At 44.0% G+C, this 22,269-nt stretch overlaps 1 protein-coding gene across 3 annotated transcripts in view; it reads left to right on the forward strand.

Annotated features, from left to right (window-relative positions):
- The window catches only part of tafa5a (TAFA chemokine like family member 5a), a 744,872-nt gene that overhangs the window by 101,270 nt on the left and 621,333 nt on the right, over positions 1-22,269 (forward strand). The gene's annotated exons all lie outside the window — the stretch shown is intronic.

The raw sequence follows: 22,269 nt of genomic DNA on the forward strand, positions 1-22,269 counted from the left end.
GCCATTGTGTGGGAGCAGGCGCTTATTTGGGATGGCCATTGTGTGGGAGAAGGCACTCATTTGGGATGGCCATTGTGTGGGAGAAAGCACTCGTTTGGGATGGCCTTTGTGTGGGAGAAGGCACTCATTTGGGATGGTCATATGTGTGGGAGAAGGCACTCATTTGGGATGGCCATTGGGTGGGAGCAGGCGCTCATTGGAGTGGGGATTGTGTGGGAGTGGGCTGGAAAACTTTTGTGGGGCGTGAGGATCATTGGAACGCAGCAGGTTCCTATACATGTCATAGGACACTGATTAGCATATTGGGATGAGGCTTCTGCTAGCAAGAGGCAGCTGCTGGCTCACCCATGTCAAAGCTCTAGGATCATGGCAGTGGCTGGGAGCGAGGCGGGGGCGGGGGAGTGGTGATGGGATAAGTGCAGTATCGCAATTTTCAGGCTGCTACTGCCTCATTCTGGTCTGGTCTGGTGGAGCAACTTAAAGTCAGCTCCGTGTGGTTGGTGCAGAAATGACAAGAATATAGGAACATAAGAAATAGGAGCAAGAGTAGACCATTTGGCTCCTTGTGCCTGCACCACCATTCAATAAGATCATAGCTAATCTGATTGTGGCCTTAATTCCACTTTCCTTCCTGCCCCCATAACCTTTGACTCTCTTGTACATCAAAAATCTTTCTAACTCAACCTTGAATATATTCAATGACCCAGCCTCCACTGCTCACTGGGCAAGAGAATTCCAAATGTTAAAAGCCCTCTGAAAGAAGAAATTCCTCTATATTACATGGGAGACCCCTTATTTTGAAACTATGCCCCCTAGTTCTAGATTCTCGCATAAGGGGAAACATCCTCTCAGCATCTACCCTGTCAAGCCACCTCAGAATCTTATATATTTCAATAAGATCACCTAATTCTTCTAAACTCCAAAGAGTATAGGCCCAACCTGCTCAACCTTTCCTCATAAGACAACCCCTTCATCCCTGGAATCAGCCTAGTGAACTTTCTCTGAACTGCTTCCAATGTATATCCCTCCTTAAGTAAGGAGACCAAAACTGAAAGCACACTCTAGATGTGGTCTCACCAATGCCCTGTACAGTTGCAGCAAGACTTCCCTACTTTTACACTCCATCACCCTTGCAATAAAAGCCAACATTCCATTTGCCTTTCTAATTACTTGCTGTACCTGCACGCTAACTTTTTGTGAATCATGTACAAGGATAACCAGATCCTTCTGTACCGTAGCATTCTGAGGTCTCTCTCCATGTAAATAATACTTTGCTTTTCTAGTATTCCTGCCAAAGTGGACAACTTCACATTTTCGCACATTATACTCCCATCTGCCAATTTTTTGCCCATTCACTTAACCTATCTATATCTCTCTGCAGACACTTTGTGGCCCCCTCACAATTTGCTTTCCTACCTACCTTTGTATCATCTGCAAATTTGACTACAATACAGTCGGTCCCTTTATCTAAGTCATTAATATAGATCATAAATAGTTGACGCCTCAGCACTTATCCCTGTGGCACTCCACTAGTTACAGTTTGCAAATCAGAAAATGTCCCATTTATCCTGACTCTCTGTTACCTGTTAGTTAGCCAATCCTCTAACCATGCTAATATGTTACCCCCAACACCATGAGCTCTTATCTTGTGTAGTAACCTTTTATGTGACATCTTATCGAATGCCTTTTGGAAATCCAAATACATTACATATACTGGTTCCACTTTATCCACCCTGCTTGCTGCATCCTCAAAGATCTCTAATAAATTTATTAAATAACGATTTCCCTTTCATAAATCCATGTTGACTCTGCTTGATTGCATTATGATTTTCTTTCTAAATGTCCTGCTCGTACTCCCTTAAAAATTTATTCTATCATTTTCCCAATGACAGATGCTAGGCTAACTGTCCTATAGTTTCCAGCTTTCTGTCACCACAAGCCACACCCCCCCCCCCCGCCCCCCCATCCCCCACCCACACTTTCTTGAATAGAGGTGTTACATTTTCAATTTTCCAAGCTGCTGCAACCTGTTCAAAACCTAGGAAATTTTGGAAGATTACAACCAATGCATCCACTATCTCTGCAGCCACTTCTTTTAAGACCTGAGAATGCAGGCCATCATGTTCAGGGGACTTGTCAGCCTTTAGTCCCATTAGTTTTCCTAATACTTTTTCTCTAGTGATAGTGATTGTTTTGAGTTCCTCCGTCCTTTTAGCTTCTTGATTTTCTATTATTTTAGGGATGCTTTTTGTGTCTTCTATTGTAAAGCCAGATAGAAAATACTGGTTTAAAGTCTCTGCCATTTCCTTGTTTCCCATTATTAATTCCCCAATCTCATCCTCTAAGGGACGAACACTGACTACTCTCTTCCTTTTTATATATTTGTAGAAGCTTTTACTATCCATTATTATATTTCTTGCTAGTTTACTCTCACACTCTAATTTTTCCCTTTCATTTTAGTCATCCTCTGCTGGTTTCTAAAATTTTCCCAATTTTCTGACTTACCACTAATCTTTGCAGCATTGTACATCTTTTCTTTCAATTTGATACATCCTTAACTTTCTTCGTTATCCACAGATGGTGCATCCTTCTCATAGTCTTTCTCAATGGAATATGTCTTTGTTGAGAGTTATGAAATATCTCCTTAAATGTCTGCCACTGCTTCTCTACTGTTTTACCTTTTAACTTATTTTCCCAGTCCACTTTAGCCAACTCTGTTTTCATACCCATGTAATTGCCTTTATTTAAGTTTAAGACTCTAGTTTCAGACCCAAACTTCTCACCCTCAAACTGAATGTGAAATTCTATCAGGTTATGATCACTCTTGCCTAGAGGATCCTTTACTATGAGGTCATCAGTGGATAACTGATATTCCTGAGGAACCAACTTTCAAACTTATCTTCACCTTGGAGTAGGTGGGGAACCCTTAAGGAACCCTTAATATGTGAATACCTCTGGAAACCACACTTTCACAGGTATAATGAAATGGCAGACAATTTGGACATTCATAGATTGTTATCAGTTTCTGTTGATGAATGCCATGATATGTTGCAAGGGTGCTTGAATGGTCACATGGGTGCCTTTAATGGTGCCCTGCAACATAAGAATTGTCAGATCTGTCCAAGATGCCTACCAGACCCTCGTATTGCTGCACTGACTTTTATTCACCAACATGTTGAAACAGGGAAATCTGTGACCTCAATAATGCAGAGGTAAACTACAAAATGAATGCATCCTTTCCACCTCTCCTGCCATTGACTGGAAGGAGAGTGTGGGTAGAAAATAAGGTCCATCATCACTTTTATTGTTACTTGTGGCATGATGGTAATGTTGGTGTTTGGTTTTATGTCTGGTTCCAGGATATGGAATAATTCATCTGTTACTTTCTTGATAATAAAGAGCTTCTTCACATATTGGTCTTCGGTGATAGAGGCTATTTTTTCACTAAAATAAACACATTACATACGGCAACAGTAGATCATTGTGGTCTTCCTGCTACAGCCTGTGATTTCCCTTGGTCAGTTTTGCGGTATGTTCTCCTTCTCATTCCAAACAAGGTAGAACTGATTGACGTTTTCATAGTACTGTATGTACTGAAGCTGTTGAGTCTCTCCTTGCAGTGTCTCCTGATCTTCTCTGTGCCGGTCTGTTGACTTATTACCACATTGTAGTGGGAGCAATTAACATGATGTAGACTGGAAGACAAACATGAACAAATTTGTTTCATGAAAGAAATGTTAATGCTGATTCTGTTGCATTAATCCAGATTATTCCTGGGAGAAATTTTGGGAGCATAAGCAAAAATATGCTAAAACTCGATTAGCACAAATGCATCAAATTACCATAGAGTCACAGGTCGGAATTTTATGTTGGGGCAGATGCCCTGCCCACCGATCAAAAAGTCAGGGGAGAGCCCAAGGGTCTGGGCCTGGAAGCCATGGCATGATTTTATGTGGCCCAGACCCTTATTTAGCCTCGGATGGACTTCCGCCCTTCTAAGGCAGGAGGCCCCACCTCCAAGCAGCTCTTCAGCCCCAGCAGTGCCATCGGGAGTGGTGACCACTGCTGGGACTGCACCCAGCGAGAAGACCAGCAAAAGATGAGGCCATGGAATTGAGGTAAGTGTGTGGCATCTCGCCAGGGACAATCAGCTGGGCCCCGGCCAGGCTAAGGGCAGGGGTACGGTCGAGAGGGCGGGGGGGGGGGGGGGGGTGAGGCGCTTCAGTGGGGGCGGCTTGTGCTGCTGAGGTACCAGGCAGCCTCCTCCTGTGCTGAAGTTCTCGGCTACTGCAGGTAAAATTCCAGCAGAGGCGGGAGGAGGCCCTACGTGGCAAATAATTGGACACTTAAGGGCCTTAATTGGCCTAGGGTGGGTGGGCCATTTGTCACCACCTCCACCGCTCGTAAAATTGCAGCGGGGGGTTGCAGGAAGGCAAAGGAACGGCACCCCCGCCTCCCACTCAATTTTACACGCCTCCAGCCTGCTCCTGCGGTGGGGTAGGGGTGGGGCATAAATTTCTGGCCATAGAATTATTTACGGCCCATCAAGTCCATGCTCGCTCTCCACGGAGCTGTTTAGTCAGACCCACTGCCCCCTCGATCCCCGTAGCCCTGCAAGTCTATTTCCTTCAAGTGGCCATCCAATTTCCTTTTGAGGGTTAATGGTGGCTTAGACTGGTAGAACTGCAATTTTAGTGATTCTACCAAGGATACCAGATTATGTTTTTAGGGCAAAATGCTATATATCATTGAAAAAAAACAATTTTTTAAGGATATGAAATTTCTCTCTTTTCCCCTCTTTCTCCCCATGCATTTTCACTGCCTGCCTACTGTGACCTACTGTGGTCAGGAGGTCTGGTGATGATCTACTCTCAGGTTTTCAAGTGCCCCTTTTTTTAGCTAGACTCTACAGTATATAATAGCATCCTAGTAATGACTCACTCCCTAATATCCTGTCTTCTCTGAGGCAGAAGGCAAGTAGAGGCAAAGGGGTAGAAATCAATGGAATGAAAATCAAGCAAATTCCAGCAAGGGTGGATGATCCACTCGGCCAGATTACTGCCCAGGTGGTGAAGACAAAGACAGGTTTTAGTCAGCAATCATTGAGGGGCTTGGATTGAAGCTTTAACAAGCCACACCACCATACTGCTCTATTTACAGAAATATGCTTTTCTATATTTATGTACCTTATGGTTTTACCTTTCTTAACTATCAGTTCATATTCATTTTAGGTTCTCGTTTTAAACTATTCTTAAGAGGATTAAGAACATGAGTGTCCTCACACAGTGCTTGTGGGGACATATTGTCTTGTTATTCTCAGTTCAATTGCTAGATGGCAATCTACTACTGAAAAATATTCAAAGACAAAAGAGACCTGGATAGAGTGGAAAATAATCTTATTGTTGTTAGTGCTCTACTTGGGCAATTGCTGCATTATATTCTAGGAAATGTGAAGCTTTTTCAAAAATTTCTGAATGATGTAATAGTCCAGGCACTGTATTGAAAATATTGAGTGCAGCCAAAGCATTAATGTAATCATAAACAATTCATGAATGTCTTTCCGAATAATTTTCATCCCTTTTTTCTTTTGGATTACTTGATATAACTATAACTTTTTCCCTATTTTTGGAGCAAGTGTGATGATTGCCCTTACGTATTTGCTTATTTCAAGCTCTGGTTGCAATTTTCAGCCAAATTCTTTAAATGCAAAAAGCCCTGCGTTAATATTTTACACAGAATTTTACCACACAAAAATAGGCCATTCGGCCCAATGGGCTTGTGCTCCACATGAAGCATTTTGTGTGAAAAAGATCAGCATTTATAGAGCTGACCAGGAAGGAATGCCAGTATGACAGATGAGAAGTTCCCATTTGGGGGCATGAGCATGGAATTACATCAATTTACAGCCAGCTGTATGAATTTATGGGCAAACGGTGCTTTCTGAAAGGTGAAAATGCTACTTAAAAGAGAAAAAGAAAATCCCAGATAACTAGTTTCTTTAGAGAAGCTGAAAATAAAGGCTGGATTTCGAAACTAGAGTTCCGAAGTTAGAAGCAATTTTCTCTTTTTTGTCAAATGGAGCTCCAGGCTCTATCTATCTGACAAGCCAATGCTGAACTCTTGTTTTAGAAATGATACAGGTCTCAATAAATTGTATTCTGCCCAAAGGGGAAATTGTCATCTGCTGCACATTAAAAAGATAAAAGAAATTACGTGACACAAGCACAAATTACGGTTAAGAGCTGTGGAATGAATTTAAAATCAGGAACAGTGTATCAGAAAAGCCTTCTTGCTGGTGCTTCTACTTGAATTAGTATGCTGATGGGACAAGTTGAGTAGTGGTGTAAGCTTGGTACATTGTTATGTGCAGTATGGTTAAGCACACTGTAAATTGCCAAGTCACACAATCAGAATCTCAATTGACATATAGAAAGCTGCAGGATTTTATTTTCTTTCAGCACTGTTGGCAATTGTAAATTTGATCCTGGGACAGTCATCAATCCTGTATGTGGCAGACAGTCCATGAGTGTTCAGCTTATCAAATCATAAAGACCATTTCTGAAGAGTTTTCAACGGACTTAGTTTAATCAGGATCTTTAATCAGCTTTCAGTTTCAGAGATGCTTGTGAGGGCTTGGAATTCCCATGTTAATATAGAAAAATTTGCATATATCTCAACACTGTAATGGTCCAGTTATTCTGCTGTTTTTGTGACAATCCAATAAGTTTTTGAGATAGTAGAAATGCAAAAGCTGCAGTATAAATATTTTTCAAACTTCCCCTTGAAATATTTTAGTATAAGGAAGAGCTCTTTCCTAATATTAAAAATATAATACCATTTGGCTGAATGGATTATTGCATATGCATGTAAGCACACATGTCCAGAGTCCTACTTTCCCCGAGCCTCATATACCCTGACTACAGAGTGGGACCAAAGGTGTAACTGAGTGTTGCTGGTTTGCACCAGTGCATTCGCACCATAGTTGTTTTTCTTCATACCAAAGGTTTTACTTTTGCACCAACACTGCCGTTATAGCGCAAATGCTGCCTGAACCCAGAGTCAGGGCATGGCTTGATACCAGAATAAAGGGCAGTGAGACTTGATGGATGAGAGAGCCTTGCTGTGCTTCCTTTCAGAGCAAGTTGAGGCTTTGACACCCAATTTTATACTCCATCAGCTTAATGTTGGTGCAAATATTAGAACTACTTTGCATAGTATGAATGCACCATGAAGCAGGTATTGGTGTTAGACCAATGATTTATATATGCTCAATGTAAGCTTCTTAAATCATGTGTCAGCTTGTCAGGATTTTACAAGATGTAACAATATCTTTTATACTGGGTTTGGAGACTGGTTGCTACTGACAATCAGATTGGTTGGACGGTCAGTCTGAAGACTATTGGAGGCAATTCCTCAGATCTTACGTGCTCCCAATTCAGTTGCAAACAATCTTGAGAAAACATGTTTTCAGATGAGCTAATGGTTTCTGAGAGTTGCAATTATTTAACTTCTGTCCCCAGAGAAGTTACATATTAAGATTAAGCTGCTAATTGTTTTTTTTAAATAGTTTTTGTTGTTTTTTGAACATTGACTTTATTTGAGAATTCCTGTCACTGCACTTGCAGAATTATCAGGGTTTGGAAGCAAAATAGGGAATGGAATGAGGAAAAAATGGTAATAAGCTTTACTTAAATTTTTAAAAATCACACAGATTCTCATGTTTCATGTTATATTACTGCAATGTTTGATGTGGACTACTGGCCTGCTTGTGGGTGATTTATTGGACTCAATTTTGCTCATGGAGGCGGGGAACAGAGGTCCAGACTGTTTTTGTGTTCTGAACCCACCTTTGGTGTGAAACTGATTAAAGTCAAGATTTTCACATGAGTGAGGCCTTAATTGGCATAGAGACAAGATTCCTGCCCAATTAAGGGCAGCGGGCAGGCTCTCAAAGCTGGACGGCCAAACAGAGGCTTTCCAGCTTCACAGAAGCACCCAGCTGCAGCACCAGGTAAGTAATTGGGGCTCTTCAACAAGAAATTTTCAAAAGCTTTAATAAAATACAAAAAGCATTCAGGCCGCCATTGTGGTGATGGGAGGTGATAGTTGGGGCGAGCCCTTCTAGAGGGCAGCCTTTTCCTGTATCCCCACGCAGGCAGGCAGGGAGGGCCTGCAGGCGTGCCAGGAGTGCTGGCCCCCTGGTCTGCTGCTGGGTGCCCACCTCCGGGCAGTTGATCTTCCCCCAGTTGTGTTGGAAAACTGGAGGTTGACTAGAAAAACCCAGTCGGCCTCCATTACCTACCTTTAACAAGACTCTTAACAAGCTTAATTGCCTGCCTGCCTCGTGTGGGCGGGCAGCCTTCCTGGGCCCTGAACCTGCATTAACCAAAATGGCTGGTGCCGGGCACAGGATTGGAAAGTCAGCAAGCCAGCTGGTCTCCTAATTTTCGGGCCCTGTCCGCATCCATTCCTGACGTCGGTGGGGCCCCAAAATTCAGCCCATTGTGTCTGATTGTGTTCTGTAACCTTGATAGTTGTTTACCATTTATTGTCTCATGGTAGAGGCCCCTTTATTACTATACACAGAAAGCCTGCACCATCTGTATTAGAACTGCCAACATTGACGGCATATCTCAGGAGTGATTTTAATAATGAATAAAGATATAATAGATTACAATTCTAGACTGGAGACCGTCAAGCTGGTTCAACTACAAGCTCAAAATTCAGCAGCCCCCAGCACCCCCAACGCTGCCCTTCCCCAAATCCTGCATAATTTCAAATATTTAAATAATTGCAGTGTACATTGAATTCTATTTTGAGTACAATAGGTGTTTTTTGACTGAATCAAAAAGCAATATAGGTCATGAGTTACTGCTGGTGGTAACAGCAGACAAATCATGAACATGTTTGAGTGACTTTCTACAATTTCTAATTTAGTGAAGGGATTTACCCATTTATGCCAAAACATTAAAATAGCAGACAGAGGGATGATCTATGAATGTGTCAAACATTCATCTGTTATTATCACCAATATTAATTACTTGACTTGTGTTAGAAAATGTTTGAAATGCACAGGCTGATTAACATCTGGGGGCGGGGTGAATTTTTAAAAATTCATTCATTGCCCATCCCCAATTGCACTTGAGCAGGTAGTGATGAGGTACCTTCTTGAACAGCTGCAGTTCTTGGGATAAAAACAAGAAACGCTGGAAAGACTCAGCAGGTCTGGAAGCATCTGTGGAGAGAGAGCAGAGTTAACGTTTCAGGTCAGGGACCCTTCTTCTTCAGAACTGGCAGATATAAGAAATGTAAAAGCAAGTAAAGCGGGGGGTGGGGCAAGAGAAAACAAAAGAGAAGGTATTGATAGGACATGGTCACACAATAGCTGACCAGAAGCTCATGGAGCAAAGGCAAACAATATGTTAATGGTGTGGTGAAAGACAAAGCATTCGTCCAGATAGGGTGTTAATGGACTGAAAACCTGAAGAGCCACAAGCACAAACGTGATAAAAAAAAACACAGTGGGTAGGCACAATGGAAACAAACTGAACAAACTAAAATAAAATAAACACAAAAAAAACCAGAGAAAAAATAACTAAAAATGAAAGTAAAATGTGGACCGGTCATGCTCTGAAATTATTGAACTCAATTTTCAGTCTGGCAGGCTGTAGTGTGCCTAATGGGTAAATGAGATGCTGTTCCTCGAGCTTGCATTGATGTTCACTGGAACACTGCAGCAATCCCAGGACAGAGATGTGAGCATGAGAGAATTGGGGGGAGGGGTGTTGAAATGGCAGGCAACCGGAAGCTCAGGGTCCTGCTTGCGGACTGAGCGGAGATGTTCCGCAAAGCGGTCACCCAGTCTGCGCTTGGTCTCCCCAATGTAGAGGAGACCACACTGTGAGCAGCGAATACAGTATACTACATTGAAAGAAGTGCAAGTAAATTGCTGCTTCACCTGAAAGGAGTGTTTGGTGCCTTGGATAGTGAAAAGGCAGGAGGTAAATAGGCAGGTATTACACCTCCTGCGATTGCAGGGGAAGGTGCCATGGGACGGGGACGAGGTGGTGGAGGTAATGGAGGAGTGGACCAGGGTGTCTTGGAGGGAACAATCCCTTCGGAATGCTGATAGGGGAGGGGAGGGGAAGATGCGTTTGGTAGTGGCATCACGCTGGAGGTGGCGGTAATGGCAGAGGATGATCCTTTGGATATGGAGGCTGATGGGGTGGAAAGTGAGGACAAGGGGAACCCTGTCGCGGTTCTGGGAGAGAGGGGAAGGGGTGAGGGTAGAGGTGCGGGAAATGGGCCGGACATTGAGGGCCCTGTCAACCACAGTGGGGGGGGGGGGGGGGGGGGGTGGAATCCTCGTTTGAGAAAAAATGAAAACCTATCAGAAGTGCTGTCATGGAAGGTAGCATCATCAGAGCAGATGCGTTGGAGACGGAGAAACTGGGAGAATGGAATGGAGTCCTTACAGGAGGTACAGGAGGCAGGGCCTGAAGAAGTGTAGTCGAGGTAGCTGTGGGAGTCAGTGGGCTTATAATGAATATGAGTAGACAGCCTGTCCCCAGAGATAGAGATGGAGACAGAGAGGTCGAGGAAGGGGAGGGAAGTGCCAGAGATGGACCATGTAAAGGTGAGAGAAGGGTGGAAATTAGAAGCAAAGTTGATAACGTTTTCCAGCTCAGGGCAGGAGCAGGAAACAGCACCGATACAGTCATCAATGTACTGGAAAAAGAGTTGGGGGAGGGGGCCTGAGTAGGACTGGAACAAGGAATGTTCAACATATCCCACAAAAGACAGGCATAACTAGGACCCATGCACGTTCCCATAGCAACACCTTTTTCTTGAAGGAAGTGAGTGGAGTTGAAGGAGAAGTTGTTCAATGCGAGAACAAGTTCAGCCAGGCGGAGGAGGGTGGCGGTGGATGGGGACTGGTCGGGCCTCTGCTCAAGGAAGAAGCGGAGAGCCCTCAAACCATCCTGGTGGGGGATGGGGGTGTAGAGAGATTAGGTGTCCATAGCGAAGAGGAGACGGATGGGGCCAGGAAACTGGAAATGACATAGGGCGTCAGAAGAATCACGGATGTAGATGGGAAGAGACTGGACCAGCGGAGAAAAGATAGAGTCAAGATAGGAAGAAATAGGTTCATTGGGGCAGGAACAGGCTGAAACAATGGGTCTGCTGGGACAGTCCTGTTTGTGGATTTTGGGGAGGAGGTAGAAGCAGGCTGTCCGAGGTTGCGGGGCTATGATGTTGGAAGCTGTAGAGGGAAGATGTCCAGAGGCGATGAGGTCACTGACAGTCCTGTGGACAGTCGTTTGATGTTCGGTGGTGGGGTCATGGTCCAGGGGGAAGTAGGAAGAAGTGTCTGAGAGTTGGCGCTGAGCATCTACAAGCTACCTTGTAGAGTTCATTAACATCCTATATGTACTAATGCTCTGTCTTTCAGCACACCATTAACATATTGTTTGCCTTTGCTCCATGACCTTCTGGTCAGCTATTCTGTGACCTTGTCCTGTCAATACCTTCTCTTTTGTTATCTCTTGCCCCATCGCCACTTCACTTGCTTAAAACCTTTTACATTTGTAACCTTTGTCAGTTCTGAAGAAGGGTCACTGACCTGAAACGTTAACTCCGCTTCTCTCTCCACAGATGCTACCAGACCTTCTGAGTATTTCCAGTGAATCTTGTTTTTATTTCAGATTTCCAGCAACCACAGTATTTTGCTTTTATTGCAGTTCTTGGGATGTAGGTACACCCATAGTGCTGTAGAGAAGGGAGTTCCAGGATTTTGACCCAGCAACAGTGAAGGAACGGCGATATAGTTCCAAGTCCGGATAGTGTTCGGCTTGGAGGGGAACTTGCAGGCTGTGCTGTTCCCATGCATCTGCTGCCCTTGTCCTTCTAGGTGATAGAGGTCGTCAGTTTGGAAGGTGCTGTCAAAGGAGCCTTGGTGAGTTGCTGCAATGCATTTTGTAGATGGTACACTGTGTGTTGGTGGTGGAGGGAGTGAATGTTTGTGGATGGGATACGGATCAAACGGCTGCTTTGTCCTGGATGGTGTCGAGCTTCCTGAGTGTTGGAGCTGCACCCATGCAAGCAAGTGGAGAGTATTCCAGCACACTCCTGACTTGTACCTTGTAGATAGTGGACAGGCATTGGGGAGTCAGGAGGTGAGTTATTCACCATAGAATTCCCAGCCTCTGACCTGCTCTTGTAGCCACAGTATTTATGTGGCTGGTCCATTTCAGTTTCTGGTCAATGATAACCCCCAGGATGTTAATAGTGGGGGATTCAGTGATGGTAATGCTATTGAACATTAAGGGGAGATGGTTTGATTGTCTCTTGTTTGAGATGGTCATTGTCTGGCACTTGTGTGGCGCATATGTTACTTGCCACTTATCAGCCCAAGCCTGGATGTTAATGTTTGGGTGTGACCCTTCAGGTTGAGTTGCTATGAGATTGACTTGTTCTTGCTCCTTCAGAAGTTATTTAAACATATAAGTTATTCATTTAAAGTAGTTAAATCAGCATACTCTCAATTCATGTAATCCTGTGCCTGACCGAGCTTCCATGGGTTCAGGGACAGAGACAGCTGTGACGGTGAGCCACTTTAGCTTTATGCATGTACAATGTTTTGCTGCTTGGATTATTGTAAATGCATGTTGTGAAATATTTTAGATTTACAAATTAACAAGATGTATCCAGTGTTAGATTTACCAGATCCCACTAAGGTTATATTGAAGCCCCTAAAATGACTTTTATTTTAATATTTCAAATATCAAGATTAAATTATTTTTGAGTTGAAAGGAAGAATTACAGTCAGTTCCAAACTATCAGAAATTGCACCAACTAGAGGACCAAAATCAACATATTTGGGGAGGCCTCCAGGTCTCCCTGGAAATAAATGTTGTGTCTTCAGCAGTCACATCTTCTTTCAGTAAACTCTAAATCCACTGTGAGCTGTATCTCTCTGTACTTACTGTTTTCTCTCCTGCAATAACAGTGAGGGATTGCTCAGTATAATGACAGTTTAAGTTAAGCCCATGTCCAGGCGGAGCAGGCTCGAGAGACAGTATGACTTACTCCTATTCCTATTTCATATGTTCTTATGTCCAGCTGCATTTTCCGTCTAACCCATCGGGATGGGATTTTAACGAACACAGATGGTCAGAAAAGGGTAGGGAGGATTAAATTCTCAAAAATGGGAAACCCGACCCCAACCCGTTGCAAACGAGCCTAATTCTGGTTTAACTAATGGTGGGTTGATGGTCGGCCAAGTAACCTGCTCTCGCGGTTCGGGTCAGTAATTTGAATATGTTAATGAGGTTGCACATGTCAAATTTTAGCAGCTGTTTGCAGGCCAGGTTTTCCAGGTCTCGGGAAACCAGGCAACTGAAGAGAGATGAGAAGTTTTCAATCCAGCAGATAAATGTCTTTCCAGTGCTGTTTGTGGGCCAGGTAGATTTAGAGTGCATCGCCTCCCTGCAATCCAATGCTGACCCACAAACTCCCCTCACCCTACGATCTCTTTCCTCCCCTTGCAACCTTTCCCCCACTATGATCTTACACCCCACTCCTCTCTGATCCCCTGCTATGGGCCTCTACAGCAGGTCTTCCCACATAACAAACAGCCAGCCTCTCAATCTGGCCTGGAGTCCTACCATTAAATTGGACAGGACCTGTGCATTCCCCATATTTCTGGGTTTCCCGGCTGCTCCCTCCGCAGCTCCCTCTAAATAATGGGGCCATTGACTTCAAGGGGCACATTTTCAATTTGCCATCCAGTGTTAAAACTGGTTCTTTGGATCGGCTGCCTGGTATGGATTTCAATAGAAATGAAAAATGCAAATCTAAATGTTTCAAAGGGTCTACATTTGGTGCTGCTTATGGTCTTTCAGCTCTCTTGGGCTGTCTCAGCTTTTGAGCAATCTGTCAGCTTTTGCCACTTTTCTATGTGTGCATGGTAACTTGAATTATAATACTATTATGATCCCTTGAATTTGGAGCATTAATACTGAGATATCCTATAACTGACACCTAAAAGGACCTGAAAAAATTACCTGAGCTGTATTATTCCAACATTTGCTGACTTTTACCCAAAGATTTAAGACAGAGTTTATTTTAAATCATTGCGTTAAAGAGGAATACTGCCACAGAGTTGGAGCATGACTGCAGGTGAATTCAGAACATGTTGAATAATTTTAAACAGAACTGAGAAGAACATTTAAAAATACCACTGCACACTGGAATTAGACATTTCTCTTTCTCTCCAACTCCCCTTGGATCTGATTTACCAGAGTTATAACTCTACAGGAGAGTTTGAGGAATTTCCACAATTAATCCAAGTTAAATTATTATATCTAGGTCTGCAGTGTTCAACCCCATTATCTGCATAACTTTGCGATGCTTGTGGTGACCCATTACCTGTATGGTGGAATGAAGGTAAATAGGGCCATTTTTAAATCAGTTTGTGACCCCAAGCCTTCAGCCTGGTGACAGATTCCTTCTGATGACTTTTTGTCATAACTGTTGATTAGTTTTAGCCTCGCCCATAAAAGTGGGATGCAAGACTGATTAGCAATACTTGTTTAAGTGCTTCTTGAGGAATGTCATGGTTTTGCAGTTTGCATTTAAGGTGTCTTGGGAATATTTTAACACTGAACATCTCAAATCTTTTCTTCATTCCCCTGTGCTGCCTTTTCACTCAAGTCTTAACTTTGCTGCACAATGTCATAGGACCACTTAAGAGATGACCATATTAAGAGGTCAAAAGTCAGATCACCAAAGGAAGTGATGTCGCGTCACACATGACCAGAGAGTTACGGGTGTAGCCCGACAGAGTAAAATGTGGCTAAATGTGCTTGTGCACTAGCTATATATGTGCGCATGTGTATATATATATATATATATATATATATATATATATGTATATTATACATAATATATATATAAAGTTATAATAAAGCTCATGTGTTCTTTGACTATTACTCGTAGTCCTGTGAATCTTACAATAGTTCACATACCAAAGGAACAAGTAATGTTACATGGTGGCAATATTTGGGAGATATTTTTTCTGAAGACCACGAAATATTACATCATGACAATGTTAAATTTTTTTTTGAAGAACACACTAAAAGAGAACAAATGGCAACGTTTGATTTTTTTTTTCTGAAGAACACATTAAAAGTGAACAGCTGATTGCCTACCTGGAGTAGCTGAAGATTCAGGTGGACATCAGTCAGCAGGGGACCCCACAACAGTGCAGTGAGCTAGGACTTCAAACAGGACTCTGGGAGGTATTAAAACTCTGTGAGCTTAGTAGGCAATTTGCCAGGCGATTGGAGCTTTCAACTAATCTAGCAGTGGGTTGAGAAATTTGAAAAGCAGTGGCTAAAGCCATTACTGTTTTAGTTTCCCAGTTTTGTTTGCTTGGTGGGTAGGGCCTAAACTGAAAAGAGCAGGAAGAGCTCAACAGTGCCACTGGAGACCCAGCACAAAGTAAAAGGCTGGTTGTGGCAGCTGCCAGTATTGCAAGCTGCTGTGGTCTCCATAGAGAAAACAAATTGCTATCAGTTTAAAAAAAAATCAAACAAGCTGTGTAAACAGAGAAAACTGCTCTCTCGATTTAAAAAAATGAAAGAGATACATAAACAAAAGCAGCTGTCTCTCACTCTTAAAAGTACAAAAATGAACTGAAGAAAGGAAACAGAAAGCTGTACCCATGAGACAGAAAACCTGTAAAGCAGAGCGCCTATGAAAGAAGTGTGCCTGTGAAAAAGAAAACCTGTGAAAAGTTCTATATTTATAAAAAATCAGGATCACCCAGAAAATGGCAGTCAGGTATCCAATTATGGATTGGAAGGCATCGGACACAGTGTTTGAATTTAAATTGTTTCACCAGTGGATGGAACTGTGTTTTCTGGATCAAGACGTGTGTCAACTAGAGAAACAAGCTGTGAAAATCAGGATTGCACTGGGCAACGAGGGCCTGCAACGGATCAATACATCAGGATTGTCAGATGAGGATCAGAAGGACTCTATTAATATAAGGGCATTCCTGGAAGATTAACTGAAGGTTAGCTTCCGAGTACACAGCCTTGAGCTTATGACTTACTGGCAAAGTCAAGGTGAATCCATTGACCAGTTTGTTGCAAGGTGTCGAGTCAAAGCTCAAGAATGCAACTTCACATTGTCGAAACAGGTTATAGAGCTAGTAATCACGTCTACCCCAATACAGGCCTTTCAAAAAGACCTACTAGAAAAGAAGAAAGAACACACCATTGATGCACTACTCAATGATGGAAGGAAATTTGAAGTCATCTTGGTTGGGTGCCAACAGTTATGAGCATTGGGAGCAGCTACAATAAATGGTATGGTAACCAAGTCTCAGAAGTCTGCTAAGCCTTGTGGCAAATGTCACCTGACTCACCCAATTTGCAGTTGTCCGGCATACCAGGACCAGTGCAAAGCTTTGTAGCATGCGAGGACATTGGACAAATCAATGCAGAAGGCCAAGCTCAGATGCTGCACACATGGATGGTGGCAGATCACATGCAGAGAAAACATCTGCAAGACAGGATGGCAAATACAACAAAAGGTATGCCAACACACAACAAAAGCCCAAGCTGGTATATCAGGTCAGCAGAGACAGATTGCCAGGAGGACATGGATGAAAAATGCTCTCGAGCGAACAGCACGCAAGCATTTCGCATAGTTAATTTGGATCAATGTGTCAATACTATTATGCAATCTGAGGCATTTGCCATGATTGAGATTTTATGTCTACAGAAGAGTGGCAGGCATAAGGTCAGAGTGAAAATAGAGACTGGAGCATGTGCAAATATTCTACTCAACCATATACTGAAGGACACGTACTTAAAGAAATGGGAATCTATGGTATGACCCACCACGGCTAGGCTGACTGCCTACAATGGTTCTCTTGTGAAGTGCATTGGAATGATAACCTTGCAGTGCAGCTATGGAAGCTCCAAATGGCTACCACAAATGTTTTATATTGTAGACACAAATGGACCAACCATGTGCCAAGGTCTATGAATTATCACGATACATGAAGTCAGTAAAGCATCGTAGATGATACTAGATGTCCAGGTCGAGTGTAACAGCTCAGGCCATGTGAAGGACGACACAAAGGCTGGGAGTTTTGACACAAAGAGGCAATATGACTGGGAGTCTCTCTTCGGGCTTCAGTTCATTGCAGCAAGTACCCAGAAGCCAGAGGGGTTGCGGATGATTGGTGAAGTTGGCAGTAATCATTTTTCTATGCTTTCCAAACAAGGGAAGATGAAGGCATTGTATGACAGGCAGGCAGGAGCAGAAATAGCTCTATTTACGAGTAGGACAGAAGGTCAGAGTCCTCAATCATGCGTTGGGAACTTTTACCTTGCAGAGTTTGCTGGCACATGCGACCAGGCCAGATCGTACAATGTCCAGACACCCAATGGCGTGATTCTCTGAAGTCAACTCGAAGAGCTATACAGCAGTACTACATGTGACAATCCAGTGGCATCGTGGACACGTTCAAAGACAAAATCTGAAGATGAATGTACAGAGGCGATGAGTACAGAGGAAGAACATGTTAACCAGAGTTCTGAGTCACAGAGTCTCAGAGGAGTCGCCATGATGAGCTCAGCTCTGGAAAGACAATTATTGCAATAATAAAATCGGAATGAATAAGCAAACCTCCTTTACATTTTAGAGGTGTTAAATTTGTTTATTTGTAAATAACATTTTGTTCTAATCTTGTATAATTAGTCTGAATCACAAAGTCATTGTATATTGTACATATGTTTTTAATCTTTGGAAAAAAGGGGGGTATTATGGGACCATCTTAGGAGAGGACCACCTTAAAAGGCTGTACGTGATGATTACCAGAGGAAGTGATGTCACATCGCACATGACCAGGGAGTTGTCGGTGTAGCCCGACAGAGTAAGATGTGAGTAAATGTGCTCATGCAGTAGCTATATATATGTTCTAGTTAAGTTATAATACAACCCACATATTCTTTGGATATTTCCTGTAGTCCTGTGAATCTTACAATAGCTCACATACCAAAGGAACAAGTAATATTACACTTGCACTTATAGGGTAGGCGGTGGCGTAGTGGTATTATCACTGGACTAATAACCCAGAGAGCCAGGGTATTGATCTGGAGACATGGGTTCGAATCCCACCACAGCAGAAAGTGGAATTTGAATTTAATTAATAAATCTGGAATTAAAAGCTAGTCTAATGATGGCCATGAAACCATTGTCGATTGTTGTAAAAACCCATCTGGTTCACTAATGTCCATTAGGGAAGGAAATCTGCTGTCCTTACCTGGTCTGGCCTACATGTGACTCCAGACCCACAGCAATGTGGTTAACTCTTACATGCCCTCTGAAATGACCTAGCAAGCCACTCAGTTGTACCTAACCGCTACGAAGTCAATAAAAAGGAATGAAACCGGACGGACCACCCAACATCGACCTAGGCACCGGAAACAACAACGGCAAACCCAGCCCTGTCGACCCTGCAAAGTCCTCCTTACTAACATCTGGGGTCTTGTGCCAAAGTTGGGAGAGCTGTCCCACAGACTAGTCAAGCAACAGCCTGACATAGTCATAATCACAGAATCGTACCCTCCAGACAATGTCCCAGACACTGCAATCACTATCCCTGGGTATGTTCTGTCCCACCAGCAGGACAGACCCAGCAGAAGTGGCCGGACAGTGGTCTAAAGTAGGGAGGGAGTTTCCCTGGGAGTCCTCAACATCTACTCTGGACCCCATGAAGTCTCATGGCATCAGGCCAAACATGGGCAAGGTAACCTCCTACTGATTGCCACCTACCGCTCTCCCTCAGCTGATGACTCAGTACTCCTCCATGTTGAACAACACTTGGAGGAAGCATTGAGGGTGGCAAGGGCACAAAATGTACTGTGGGTGGGGGACTTCAATGTCCATCACCAAGAGTAGCTCGGTAGCACCATTACTGACCGAGCTGGCCGAGTCCTAAAGGACATAGCTGCTAGACTGGGTCTGTGGCAGGTGGTGGGGGGAACCAACATGACGGAAAAACATACTTGACCTTGTCCTCACCAATCTGCCTGCCGCAGATGCTTCTGTCCCTGACTAGGAGTGACCACCGCACAGTCGTTGTGGAGACGAAGTCCCACCTTCATATTGAGGATACCGTCCATCGTGTTGTGTGGCACTATCACCGTGCTGAATGGGATAGATTTTGAACAGATCTAGCAATGCAAAACTGGGCATCCATGAGGCGCTGTGGGCCATCATCAGCAGCAGAATTGTACTCAACCACAATCTGTAACCTCATGGCCCGGCATATCCCCCACTCTACCATTACCATCAAGCCAGGAGACCAACCCTGGATCAATGAAGAGTGCAGGAGGGCATGCCAGGAGCAGCACCAGGCATACCTCAAAATGAGGTGTCAACCTGGTGAAGCTACAACACAGGACTACTTGCATGCCAAACTGTGTAAGCAGCATGTGATAGACAGAGCTAAGCGACCCCATAACCAACGGATCAGATCTAAGCTCTGCAGTCCTGCCACATGCAGTTGTGAATGGTGGTGGACAATTAAACAACTAAGTGGAGGAGGTGGCTCCACAAATATCCCCATTCCCAATGGTGGGGGAGCCCAGCACATCAGTGCAAAAGATAAGGCAGAAGCATTTGTAACAATCTTCAGCCAGAAGTGCCGAGTTGATGATCCCTCTCGGCCTCCTCCTGAAATCCCCAGCATTACATCTGCCAGACTTCAGCCAATTCAATTCACTCCCCATGATATCACGAAACGACTGAAGGCACTGGATACTGCAAAGGCTCTGTGTCCTGACAATATTCTGGCAATAGTACTGAAGACCTGTGCTCCAGAACTAGCCGCACCCCTAGCCAAGCTGTTCCAGTATAGCTACAACACTGGCATCTACCCGGCAATGTGGAAAATTGCCCAGGTATGTCCTGTACACAAAGCAGGACAAGTCCAACCCGGCCAATTACCGCACCATCAGTCTACTCTCAATCATCAGTAAAGTGATGGAAGGTGTCATCAACAGTGCCATTAACATTTTCCAGTTCAGGGCAGGAGCAGGAAACGGCACTGATACAGTCATCAATGTACCGGAAAAAGAGTTGGGGGAGGGGGCCTGAGTAGGACCGGAACAAAGACTTGCAGGTTGGTAGGTAAATTGGCCATTATAAATTGTCACTAGTATAGGTAGGTGGTAGGGAAATATAGGGACAGGTGGGGATGTTTGGTAGGAATATGGGATTAGTGTAGGATTAGTATAAATGGGTGGTTGATGGTCGGCACAGACTCGGTGGGCCGAAGGGCCTGTTTCAGTGCTGTATCTCTAATCTAATCTAAATCTAATCTTGCTTAGCAATAACCTGCTCAGTGACGCTCAGTTTGGGTTCTGCCAGGGCCACTCAGCTCCTGACCTCATTACAGCCTTGGTTCAAACGTGGTCAAAAGAGCTGAACTCGTGAGGTGAGAGTGACTGCCCTTGACATCAAGGCAGCATTTGACCGGCTATGGCATCAAGGAGCCCGAGTAAAACTGAAGTCAATGGGAATCAGGGGGGAAACTCTCCGCTGGTTGGAGTCATACCTAGCGCAAAGGAAGATGGCTGTGGTTGTTGGAGGTCAATATTCTGAGCTCCAGGACATCACTGCTGGAGTTCCTCAGGGTAGTGTCCTAGGCCCAACCGTCTTCAGCTGCTTCATCAATGACCTTCCTTCAATCATAAATTCAGGAGTGGGGATGTTTGCTGATGATTGCACAATGTTCAGCACCATTCGCAACTCCTCAAATACTGAAGCCATCCATGTAGAAATGCAATATCCAGGCTTGGGCTGATAAGTGACAAGTAACATTCGCACCACACAAGTGCCAGGCAATGACCATCTCCACCAAGAGAGAATCTAACCATCTCCCCTTGACATTCAATGGCATTACCATCACTAAATACCCCACTATCAACATCCTAGGGGCTACCATTTACCAGAAGCTGAACTGGAGTAGCCATATAAATACCATGGCTACAATAGCAGGTCAGAGGCTAGGAATCCTGCAGCGAGTAACTCACCTCCTGACTCCCCAAAGCCTGTCCACCATCTACAAGGCACAAGTCAGGAGTGTGATGGAATACTCTCCACTTGCCTGGATAGGTGCAGCTCCAACAACACTCAAGAAGCTCGACACCATCCAGGACAAAGCAGCCCGCTTGATTGGCACCCCATCCACAAACATTCACTCCCTGCACCACCAACACACAGTGGGAGCAGTGTGTACCATCTACAAGATGCACTGTAGCAACGCGCCAAGGCTCCTTAGATAGCACCTTCCAAACCTGCGACCTCTACCACCTCGAAGGACAAGAGCAGCAGATGCATGGGAACACCACCACCTGCACGTTCCTGTCCAAGTCACACGCCATCCTGACTTGGAACTATATTACCGTTCCTTCACTATCGCTGGGTCAAAATCCTGGAACTCCCTTCCTAACAGCACTGTGGGTATACCTATCTCACATGGACTGCAGTGGTTCAAGAAGGCAGCTCACCACCACCTTCTCAAGGGCAATTAGGGATGGGCAATAAATGTTGGCCTGGCCAGTGATGCCCACATCCCATGAATGAATAAAAAAAAACTTAAGTGCCGCAATTCCACGAAAACACAAATAGCATCTAGGAAAGATGGGATTCACTGTTTTAGCTCTGTTGTATACTGTTATATGATCTAAGTGAGGCAGACCACTTTGCAAAGGGACCTCATCTGCAAACACAAAGGCACTTCGAGCGCTATTTTTTCATACCACTACCCTAGGATTTGTATTTGCAGATCACACCATTCTTACTTGGGCAAGATCAGAAGCACCCGTCTGCACCCTTTGCACTTCACTGCAGACACAGTGACTGAGCTATGCATTCTGCTGCAGCCTAATTTACAATCAAGCTCATGGATTGGGACAACATTTCCTGATCAGCACAGCATTGAGCTTCTAAGCAACATGTCACAGAAGGAGACATTTGCCAAATAAGCCAATCTCCAAATAAGCCAATCTCCAAAACGCATATCCTGGATTCCATGTTTGCCAGGGGAAATACCTTTATCACATGGACTGCAGTGGAAGTTCACAGAGGTGCTATCATCTAGCAGGCTTCCCAGCAGCATAGGGCATTTTAGATGCAACCTATATGATCATCAAGACTCCTCATGACAACACCCGTGCAGGA

Source organism: Heterodontus francisci, chromosome 27, assembly GCF_036365525.1.
Source record: "Heterodontus francisci isolate sHetFra1 chromosome 27, sHetFra1.hap1, whole genome shotgun sequence".
NCBI lineage: Eukaryota > Metazoa > Chordata > Chondrichthyes > Heterodontiformes > Heterodontidae > Heterodontus > Heterodontus francisci.